This window comes from Zosterops lateralis, assembly GCF_965231275.1.
Source record: "Zosterops lateralis genome assembly, chromosome: 1".
Lineage (NCBI taxonomy): Eukaryota > Metazoa > Chordata > Aves > Passeriformes > Zosteropidae > Zosterops > Zosterops lateralis.
In genome coordinates, this window is record NC_139762.1 from 762416 (window position 1) to 774282 (window position 11867).

Below are 11867 nucleotides of genomic sequence, written 5' to 3' on the forward strand. Positions count from 1 at the left end.
GAAAAAATAAAATATAACACCTTTTATTGTGGGAGGAACTCAGGGATGGGTTTAACTGGGGACAAATCAGGGCCCAAGGGGGTCTGGCTCTGCAGGTCAATGACACACAGTGTAACAAATCAATAACTCGGGTGGGGAGACAGCTGAAGTCTTGTCCCATCACTTGGGGTCCTCACTGGAACTTTGCAGAGTTTTGGGAGAGACCCCAAAGTGACAGACAAGGCCCAGGGGCTGGAAAACTTCTGATTGACACATAACTGGGGTTGGGGTAAAACCAATGAGGGTGGGACATGGGGGACATGGGGCAAACCATTACAACTTATAAAATATAATACAAAACAAGGAACAAATACATAGATAAAACTGATAAAACCAAACCACACCACTACATGTGAGGATTTGGCTGAGGCACTGCGGCCGCCCTTATCCCCCATGTCTGAGTGTGTGTTACCCCTAAAACTCCCCATCCTGCTCTCCAGCCCTGCAGGGGAGGCTCAGGAGCCTCAAGGTGCCCCAGAACCTGTTTGTGCTCCAACCGCTGGAAGGACCTGCCTCTATTCCTTCCCTTTGGTGCCTTCAATCCTGGAAAAGCTGCGCCTGAAATCTCCTTTAAAACTCCAAACGCCTTTAGTTTTGTTCCTGCAGCCTTTCTGTGAGCTGGGAACCCGCTCAGGTACTGGGAATTAATTCTGAGCTGGAATTAATTCCTGGGGCAGCCTTGGGGAGAGCCTGGCTCTGTCCTGGATCTGCAAAGGGGCTCCCCCAGCCCAGGGGAGGCCCTGGAGAAGTTCCTGGAGGAGTTTCTGGAGGAATTCCTACCTGTCCACATTGGTTTTCGAGCAGAGCCACCATTCAGGCACTTTTGTCTGCATTGTCACATTTCCCTCCCTGTGGCTCAGCCTTGGAAATGAAAAGTAAAATCCTCCCTTTTTCTCTCTCCGTAGTGGGAAAGGGAGACCAAAACTGCAATGCAAAGTGCAGCTGCATCTCTCCAAACACCTCTTGTCCTTCCTAATATATTCCTTCCCACATGGCAGGACTTGTTACCGTGCGAAGGCAGCGAGGATTCTGCTGTTAAAACTGGTGCCCCTTCCCTCCCATCTGCTCCGTGCCTATTTCCAGTGTTTATCGTGGAGCTCTTTCCCAGAGGAGCCATATGGGATCTATAGGTATCCAATGAAGCCCCTGTGGCAGAGAAGTGGGTGAAAAGCAGTTCATGCCTAAAAGTAGAAAAAAAAAAACAAAAACACCAAAAAAACCACAGCAGAACAAATAAAACCGATTAATCTTGCAGTGTTTGAGCCTGGCAGGGAAGGGGAGCTGAACCCACTAGATTTCATGATTTTTTTAGGGAGGAGAAAACACTTTTATTCACCTCCTATGACTGTTGCTTATTGCTGAGCCATCCAGGATGGATTTTAATGCACAAATCCCACTCCACCCCAGCAAAAGGAGGTTTTTTTCCTTCTCTCAGGACACCTCAGCTGTGGCTGACACAATGCCCAGTGCTCTGCAGCCATAAAGGATCCCCAGAGCTCTGGGGCCAGCCAGGGTTAACCAGAGCAGATGTTGGCCGAGTCAATGGGCAAAGAAGAAAAGAATGGGACACGTTCCGAGATAAATTCCACCTCCTCAATGCCACCCTGACTCGGCAAAGAGCAGCTGGAAGGAATAATGGATGAGCTGAACCAGGTGCTGGATTTCTCCGAAGAAATGCAAGAGGCAGAGTTTGAAAAGGGGCGAGAGGCCCCTCCCTGGGACAAGGGACAGGGATGTTCCCTCCTGCCTTCCCAGAGCCCTTTTCTCTAGGAAAACTCGGAAAAACCAGTCTCTTTTGGGCCTTCCCCTCTCCTTTAGCTTGGCAGGGTTGGGAAAAGGTGTTGCCAGTAAAACCAAATCCTCCAGGTATTTACAAAGTCTGTGATTCTGAGGCTGCAGATTGTGGAGTAATTTGGGTTTAAGCTGCAGGGACAAAGCACAAAGGATGGGACAAGGAATATAAATATGGATTTAAATCCTGAGGGCGTGGGACACCTGAGCTGCCTTTAAAAGACTCCAAAAAAACCTTGGAGCAGCATCAGTTCCCCATCTCCCTCCTTTACCTTCCCTTCTACTGTTTGCCTGAGGCCAAACCTTCAGGAAGGAGTTCATTCTCACCTCGGGGTATTCCTTGTGCTGGAAGATTTCATGGGAGACTGACACAACTGGAAAATACTGGAATAGAGAAAAATTATGTTTGTTTTTTTCTCATTTTACATCTTACTTTTCGCTTGCCTGCATCCCTATAAACAAATATATCTCTGGTGAAAGGAACAACTGTGAAAGATGCTGGAAAAAAAAAAAAACACTGAGGATGGAGCTGATAAAGCTGCTGTGCTCTGGCAGAGGGAGAGGAGAGCTGGGCTGACATTTCTGATGGAAGAAAAGCAGGATCACTGAGCATGAGGCCGGAGGGACCCGGAGAGGTCGCTGAGATTGAAGCAACACCTGCCACCAGCAAAATCCGGCTCAGCCTCAACCTTCCCCAGCAGATGTTTGTCCAACCTGCTCCCAGAAAACCTCTCCTGGAATTTCTTCCCAGCTCCCTTTATTCCCACTCCCTATCCCCGTGTCACCCAGGTGTCCTGGTTTATTTGGCTGATTGCTTGTGGCTGTGGGGAATAATTCACTGCCTTGGCAGAGCAGGGGGAAAACAAACCTGTTTGGATGCAATTTAAAACTCACCTTTAAAATTCACTTCAGCATTTGGAAGGAAAATGTCACAGGTTCTCCACGAGGGATTTCCAAAGGAGATTGGAGAATCCCTGGGAAATGTGCTGGATCCAGCAGGGATCTGGCAGAAAAGTTGTCTCAGCATGAAATTCCTCAGCTGTTCCTGGGGTCCTGAGGATGGCTGTGGGTGTAAAGTGAGATTGAGGATGGCTGTGGGTAAAGTGGGATTGAGGATGGCTGTGGGTGAAGTGGGATTGAGGATGGCTGTGGGTGAACTGGGATTGAGGATGTTGTGGGTAAAGTGGGATTGAGGATGGCTGTGGGTGTAAAGTGGGATTGAGGATGGCTGTGGGCAGAGTGGGATTGAGGATGGCTGTGGGTGTAAAGTGAGATTGAGGATGGCTGTGGGTAAAGTGGGATTGAGGATGGCTGTGGGTGAAGTGGGATTGAGGATGGCTGTGGGCAGAGTGGGATTGAGGATGGCTGTGGGTGAAGTGGGATTGAGGATGGCTGAGAGCCAAGGGGGATCAAAGCCAGCAGGGAAAACACTGTCCCCTCTCCCAGATCCAGGTGTTTGGCTCCCTGTGCCAGATCCTCCTCATCCCTCACTCCTTTCCCCCTTCAGCCTCTCCTTCTCCTCATTTTGCCCCATCCTGCTTTTCCTCTCTTCCATCTCCCCCTCCCGGCTCCTGCTCACAGAATTCCCCTACAACTCCTTTTTTCCTTCCTTCCCCTCTTCCCACCCATCCCATGTACAACATCCATCACCCTGAGGACCCCCAAAATCCCCTTCTCCCCCCACTCTAGGACCACCACGCAGAGCTGGAGTTTGGAAGCCACAAAAAATCTCTGCATTTTCTCCCAAATCCTTCCTGAAATCTCTTTTTTTTTTTTTTTTTTTTTTTTTTTTCCTAAAAAACCCCACCAGGTTTGAGTGGCCTTGTCTGCCGTGGCAGGCAGTGTTGTCTCACTGCTCCTCAGTGCTCCCCAGCCCAGCAGATTGTCCCATCTGCCGTCTCTTGCCTCCCTGTGAAATTCTCAGCTCTGACACCAGGAGCTGCATTTTTCACGCTGCATTTTTTTGTAGCTCCCAGCAAAAGGTGATGGAGACTCCTGGGTGCTCCTGCAGGATGGCTCCAGATTCCTTTAATAGATGTGAATTGCATAAAGAGGTTGAATCACTGAGCTCTGGGGTGGGTTGGGTGGGAAGGGACCTTAAAGTTCATCCCATTTTGGGGACACTTTCCATTATCCCAAGTTGCTCCAAGCCTCATCCAGCCTGGCCTTGATGGGCCAGGGATCCAGGGGCAGCCACAGCTTCTCTGGGCAGCTGTGCCAGGGCTGGAAAACCCTTTTGGGGAAGGAATTTTCCCAATTTCCCCCCTGAGGCTCCCCTGGCCCAGCCTGAGGCCATTCCCTCTCCTCCTGTCCCTGTTCCCTGGAGGGAAAATGAAGTTTCAGGGGCTCCTTTTATTTTTTTTCCTGCAACATCTTGTGGGTTTAGAGGTGGGTCCCTTGTGCCAACTGGTGCTGATGGCACCCACAGAGGGCTCAGCCTAGGAACCCTCCAGAGATGGGCATTCCATGGAGTGCCAGGGCTGGACAACCCTTTTGGGGAAGGAATTTTTCCCAATTTCCACCCAGATCCTCCCCTGGCCCAGCCTGAGGCCGTTCCCTCTCCTCCTGTCCCTGTTCCCTGGGAGCAGAACCTGATTTTCCTGGCTGTCCCCTCCTGTCAGGAGCTGTAGAATCTTTCAGACACTCTTCTCTGGCTCTCCAGTTCTTCCCACTGCCCACCACTCTCTCCTGGATTTCTCTTCTTGCTTCTCCTGAACTTTCTCCTACGGTTTCCATCTTTCCTTACATGATGTGCCCCAAAATCTTATAAACCCTCAGGCATCCCTTGTGCTGCCAAAGAACTCTCAGGTGGCTTTAACCTTTAACTGGTTGCTCCCAAACACCCTTAAGGTGGCTTTAACTGGTTTTCTAAGGTTTTCTGAGGTTGTGAGAGTGGGGAGCAGCCTGTTTAATATTCCCATTTAATTTCCCATATTCCTGTGCTGTTTAATTATTCCCATTTTGCCGTGGCTGCTCTCTCGGTGGCAGCACAGCACCTCATTGCTGTGGTGGGCATCTGCTGGCACTTGGCACCCCTAAAAGCTGGGGGGATTTTAAAAGGTTTTAAAACAAGCCAGTGATCCCATTGAATTCCCAGCCTCCTTTGCCAGCCGCCTTCCTCCTTCCCTGGGTCCAGACCAACGCTCCCTTTCTCATTCTCCTCCTGCTTTTTCTTCTTCTCCTTAATGATCCCTCCCTATTTCCATCTCAATTTGGCCTTTCTGGTGTCTCCCCACATGCTTATGCTGCCCTTGTAACTGTCCTTAGTAATCTGACCTAGTTCCCACTTCCCATAAACCTTTTTTTCTCCAGCCTGAGGTCAGCGAAGAGCTTGTGGTGTAGCCAGGCTGGTTCCTGCTACGTTTCCTATTGGGATGGCTCCTGTGTGTGCTGCTCACAGCCTTCCTTTGAAGTCTCTCCAGTTTCCTTAACTCCTTTCACTTTCAAACCTTCCTCCCTCCCACCAGATCCTGCTTCACTCTTCTCCAAACTCAGCGTTCCTTGTTTTTATTTTCCCCTTTTCTCCCACATCTCTCGGTGAGGGGTGTGAGTTTGGCTGCTCCAAGCTCAGCCTCAGCCAGTTTTCCTCCTGCTTTTCTGTCCCAGAGCAGTTTGTGGTGCTGGGTGCTGGCCCTGTCCCTCTCCCAGTGGCACCAGTGACTGTTCCAGCCCTCACTGGTGTCACCAGGCCCATGCCCAGCTCCTCATTCCCACACTGGGTGTTTTTACAGCTCACCACGTTAAGAGGATTTTTGCTTTTCTCTTCTCCTTAAATCCAGCACAGAGTCAGTTTAATACTGGAATCGCTCCCTGTTACAGGCCAGGCTGGCAGTAATGGAGTAATTGGTATTTCCCAGCAGTAAAGATTTGGATCCCTTGTCTTTATTTTCCCCTTTTTTCCCACATCCCTCAGTGAGGGGTGTGAGTTTGGCTGCTCCAAGCTCAGCCTTGGCCAGTTTTCCTCCTGCTTTTCTGTCCCAGAGCAGTTTGTGGTGCTGGGTGCTGGCCCTGTCCCTCTCCCAGTGGCACCAGTGACAGAGGTGACACACAGGAGAGGAGTTGTCCCCTCAATGGTGTCACCAGGCACATGCCCAGCTCCTCATTCCCACACTGGGTGTTTTTACAGCTCACCACGTTAAGAGGATTTTTGCTTTTCTCCTCTCTCTAAATCCAGCACAGAGTCAGTTTAATACTGGAATCGCTCCCTGTTACAGGCCAGGCTGGCAGTAATGGAGTAATTGGTATTTCCCAGAGTAAAGATTTGGATCCTGGTGCTTTCTGGCTGCACAAATACCAGTTAGGGGCTTCTCCCAGGCAGGAGGCAGCCCAGCACTGCTGGGAACACCAGATGTCACCAGGAGCTTCTCAGAGTCAGGACATGTCCCTTCCCAAACCTTTGGCTCACTGGGAAGCCTCTCTGGGTTCACCACACAACATTCCTGTGCTGGGGCCAGCAGAGCTGCTCCAAGGGTTTGGGAATGTTCCTCAAGGCTGATCCTCTTTCCCCTGGGAGCTGGAGGTGGGACAGAAGGGTGGGATCCCTCTGGCCACTGTGGCTGTGTGTGAGCAGAGACAGAGCCTGGCTGTGCCCTGATGGAAGGTGGGGGACAAAAGCACCAAACAAGGAAAGGGACTGTCTCATCTTCCAAATAATCCTCCAAGGGAAGGGACACAGCCTGGTCATGTTCCAAATATTCCTCCAAGGGAAGGGGGCACAGCCTGCTTCATCTCCCAAATAATCCTCCAAGGGAAGGGACACAACCTGCCTCATCCTCATCTTCCAAATAATCCTCCAAGGGAAGGAGTGTGGGGCCAGCCCTCAGGCAGGAAAATGTCCTCAGAGGTGTCTGGAAGGGGACAAGGGACACACCTCAGAGAGGGACAGAGAGACCTGTAATCCCAAGGATTACAATCTTCAGGAGCAGCATCCTGTGATGAGGTTTGAGCAAAATTTGGGGTGTGTGGGACCGACAGAGACCACTGAGCTGCTGCCACCTCCTTCTCCAGCCCTTCCTGCTCCTGAGCAGTTCCTGTGCAGGGAATTGGGACACTTGGTTGGGAAATCAAGATTTGGTTGGTGAGTTGGGACTTTTGGCCATTGAATCTTCACTCAGCCAGTGATGGAGACTCTCAGCTGCTGGATCTGGACTCAGACCATGAGTGTGGACTCTTGGTTGATGGATGTGGACTCTTGGCTGGTAAATCAGGACCCTGGGCTGGTGAATTGGGCCTGGGCTGGTGAATCAGGACTCGCCCCATGAATCCCCACTCCGGATATTTTGTCTCAGGCAGCCGGAGCTTGTCAAGGGAAGAAAGGCTCCTTGTCTCGGGGTCGTGGCTCTAATCCTGTTTTGTGTCTGCGAGAGAAAAGAGGGGAGAGGAGAGGGGAGGAGAGCCCTGCTGGCGGTGCCAGCTCCCTTCCCGCATCCCCTGCCAGCCCCTGCTGCCCACAATGGGCTGCCTCCCTTCCCAGCAAACCAACCAAGCATTGAAATTTAATAACTCTCTGGCCTTTCTGCATCAGGCCTGTGGGTAAAGTCCGTGTGCTGCTTGGCTTGGCTGGGAGGCAAATTCCTCTGCAGGGCCGTGAAATGGGCTCAGGGCGTGGGGCACGGCGCCTGTGTCTGAGCAGGAATGACCAGGAGCCCTGGGATAAGCCTGTCCATCCCTCCAAACCCCTCTGGGGAAGGCAGAGGGGATGAGAGTGCAGGGCTGGGCTGGGGGAAGCACAGGGAGGAGGCACAGCGAGGAACACAGAGCGCAGGAGCAGCCAGGGGTGCAGCCAGGCAGGAACTCTGTGCCTTCCCCTGGGAACCAGGACACCACCAGGAAGGTGAGTAGGGTCTGATGGGGTGGGAACAGCCCCGGGAGGAGTGATGGGGTCAGTGAAATACCCCAGAGCAGGGGGATCAATCTCCCAGCGCTCCCAACCTGTGCATGAGCATCCTTAAACCTGCTTAAATCCTTGTCAGCCTGTCTGTCCTGGATCCCAGTGAGTCCCTACAGCCCATGGGGGGAGTGGCTGCAGCTGAAGGTGGCTCCTGGATCCAGGACTCCTCTCTGGGTCATGGCTTGGCCTGAGGAGCCACCACCCGGCTTTGCAGAGGGGACAGTCCCAGCACTGCCCACCTTGGGCTTCTTGGGAGGGACAGAAATGGGTGGTGAGGGAATTGGGCACCTCTTGTGGAGCTACGGCAGGTCCAGGATGGATGGGCTGTGCCAGGGCTGGGGGGCTGTGCCAGGGCTGGGGGGCTGTGCCATGTCACCCTCAGCTCCATGGTCACACTGTCCCCAATGTGCTGTGCCAGTGTCACCTGCACAGTGACACCATCAGTGGTGGGGGGGATGTGCCAGTGTCACCTGCACTGTGACACCATCAGTGGTGGGGGGGATGTGCCAGTGTCACCTGCACAGTGACACCATCAGTGGTGGGGGGGATGTGCCAGTGTCACCTGCACAGTGACACCACCCCTGGTGGAGGGGCTGTGCCAGTGTCACCTGTAGAGTGACACCACCCCTGGTGGAGGGGCTGTGCCAGTGTCACCTGCACAGTGACACCATCAATGGTGGAGGGGCTGTGCCAGTGTCACCTGCACAGTGACACCACCCATGGTGGAGGGGCTCTTCCCTCCTCTGCCCTGCCTCACCCACAAGGCTACATCCTTCTCGGGTTCCCAATCCCCTCTGACATCCCCATCCTCACACAGCCATTTCTTCTCCTCCTGCACAACACAGATCCCCTCCCATCACAGTGATGCTCATCCCACTCCAGCTCCCTTTCCCTCCCATGGGAAGTTCATGCCCAGCCTCTGCCCATGCCAGGCCATCCTGCCTTTCCTGGGTTTCCTCAGGGATCAGCATCTCCTCTCTGCTCTGTCGCCTCCTGCTCTGCCAGGACACCCCTCTCCCCATGTCCCACCCTTTTTATTGCTGTGTCCTCAGTGCTTTATCCATGGTTTTACCTGTCCTGGAGCTCTATCCATGGTTTTACCTGTCCTAGGGCTCTATCCATGGTTTTACCTGTCCTGCAGCTTTATCCATGGCTTTACCTGTCCTGGAGCTTTATCCAAGGCTTTACCTGTCCTGGAATTTTATCCATGGCTTTACCTGTCCTGGAGCTTTATCCATGCCTTTACCTGTACTGGAGCTCCATCCATGCCTTTATCTGTCCTGGAGCTTTATCCATGGCTTTACCTGTCCTGGAGCTCCATCCATGCCTTTACCTGTCCTAGAGCTTTATCCATGGCTTTACCTGTCCTGGAGCTTTATCCATGGCTTTACCTGTCCTAGAGCTTTATCCATGGCTTTACCTGTCCTGGAGCTCCATCCATGGTTTTACCTGTCCTGGGGTTTTACCTGTGGCTTATACACCTTATACTGTGTGTGATTCATGGCCTTGTGTCCTCTCTCCCAGGGAACTTGGGGTGCTGGCTCCTGGGGGAATCCAGCTCCAGAAGAAATCGGTTCCTGCTGGAAAGAAGACAAAGCCACGGCCGGAGGGGAGGGTGGGGAGAGTGTGGTGGGAGTGTGTGGGGTTCCGTGGGGGGCGACCCCTGTAGAGGGAAGTGTGGGGATCCCTGAGGAGAGATCCCTGTGGAGGGGAGAGTAGGGTTCCCTGGGAGGGATCCCTGTGGAGGGGAGAGTGATGGGAGTATGGGGTTCCCTTGGAGGGATCCCTGCAGAGGGGAGAGTGGGGTTCCCTGGGGAAGATCACTGTGGAGGGAAGTGTGATGGGAGTGTGGGATTTCCTGGGGAGAGATCCCTGTGGAGGGGAGGGTGCGGTTACCTGGGAGGGATCCCTGTGGAGGGGAGGGTGGGGAGAGTGTGGGGTTTCCTGGGAGAGATCCCTGTGGAGGGGAGAGTGGTGGGAGTGTGGGATTTCCTGGGGAGAGATCCCTGTGGAGAGGAGTGTGGGGTTCCCTGGGGGGAGATCCCTGTGGAGGGTGGGGAGGAGTGTGGGGATCCCTGGGAAGGATCCCTGTGGAGGGGAGAGTGATGAGAGTGTGGGGTTTCCTGGGAGAGATCCCTGTGGAGGGGAGGGTGCTGGGACTGTGTGGGGTTCCCTGGGGGAGATCCCTGCTCCGTGCTCCATCCCAGGGGGATGGTGACAGGCCCAGCCTGACCTTGCCAAAGCCACTGGGACAGTGACACCTGTTCTTCTCCAACCGGGATCTGGGATGTGATAACCCCGGGGTGTGATAACCCTGGGGTGTGATAACCCTGGGGTGTGATAACCCTGGGATGGGTGTGATAACCCTGGAGTGTGATAACCCTGGGGTGTGATAACCCTGGGATGGGTGTGATAACCCTGGAGTGTGATAACCCTGGGATGTGATAACCCTGGGATGTGATAACCCTAGAGTTGTGATAACCCTGGGATGGGTGTGATAACCCTGGGATGTGATAACCCTGGGTGTGATAACCCTGGGATGTGATAACCCTAGAGTTGTGATAACCCTGGGATGGGTGTGATAACCCTGGGATGTGATAACCCTGGGTGTGATAACCCTGGGATGTGATAACCCTAGAGTTGTGATAACCCTGGGATGGGTGTGATAACCCTGGGATGGGTGTGATAACCCTGGGATGTGATAACCCTGGAGTGTGATAACCCTGGGATGGGTGTGATAACCCTGGAGTTGTGATAACCCTGGAGTGTGATAACCCTGGGATGGGTGTGATAACCCTGGGATGTGATAACCCTGGAGTGTGATAACCCTGGGGTGTGATAACCCTGGGATGGGTGTGATAACCCTGGGGTGTGATAACCCTGGGGTCTGATAACCCTGGAGTTGTGATAACCCTGGAGTGTGATAACCCTGGAGTGTGATAACCCTGGAGTGTGATAACCCTGGGATGGGTGTGATAACCCTGGGATGGGTGTGATAACCCTGGGGTGTGATAACCCTGGGGTCTGATAACCCTGGAGTTGTGATAACCCTGGAGTGTGATAACCCTGGGATGGGTGTGATAACCCTGGGGTGTGATAACCCTGGGGTCTGATAACCCTGGAGTTGTGATAACCCTGGAGTGTGATAACCCTGGGATGGGTGTGATAACCCTGGGGTGTGATAACCCTGGGGTCTGATAACCCTGGAGTTGTGATAACCCTGGAGTGTGATAACCCTGGAGTGTGATAACCCTGGAGTGTGATAACCCTGGGGTGTGATAACCCTGGGGTCTGATAACCCTGGAGTTGTGATAACCCTGGGATGTGATAACCCTGGGGTGTGATAACCCTGGAGTGTGATAACCCTGGGTGTGATAACCCTGGGATGTGATAACCCTGGGATGGGTGTGATAACCCTGGGGTGTGATAACCCTGGGGTGTGATAACCCTGGGATGTGATAACCCTGGGGTGTGATAACCCTGGAGTGTGATAACCCTGGAGTGTGATAACCCTGGGTGTGATAACCCTGGGATGTGATAACCCTGGGATGGGTGTGATAACCCTGGGGTGTGATAACCCTGGGATGTGATAACCCTGGGATGTGATAACCCTGGGGTGTGATAACCCTGGAGTTGTGATAACCCTGGGATGTGATAACCCTGGGGTGTGATAACCCTGGGGTGTGATAACCCTGGTGTGTGATAACCCTGGGATGTGATAACCCTGGGGTGTGATAACCCTGGGATGTGATAACCCTGGAGTGTGATAACCCTGGGGTGTGACAACCCTGGGTGTGATAACCCTGGGGTGTGATAACCCTGGGGTGTGATAACCCTGGATGTGACAACCCTGGGATGTGATAACCCTGGGATGTGATAACCCCGGGGTGTGATAACCCTGGGTGTGATAACCCTGGGGTGTGATAACCCTGGTGTGTGATAACCCTGGGGTGTGATAACCCTGGGGTGTGATAACCCTGGGATGTGATAACCCTGGGGTGTGATAACTCTGGGGTGTGATAACCCTGGGGTGTGATAACCCTGGGGTGTGATAACCCTGGGGTGTGATAACCCTGGGTGTGATAACCCTGGGGTGTGATAACCCTGGGGTGTGATAACCCTGGGATGTGATAACTCTGGGATGTGA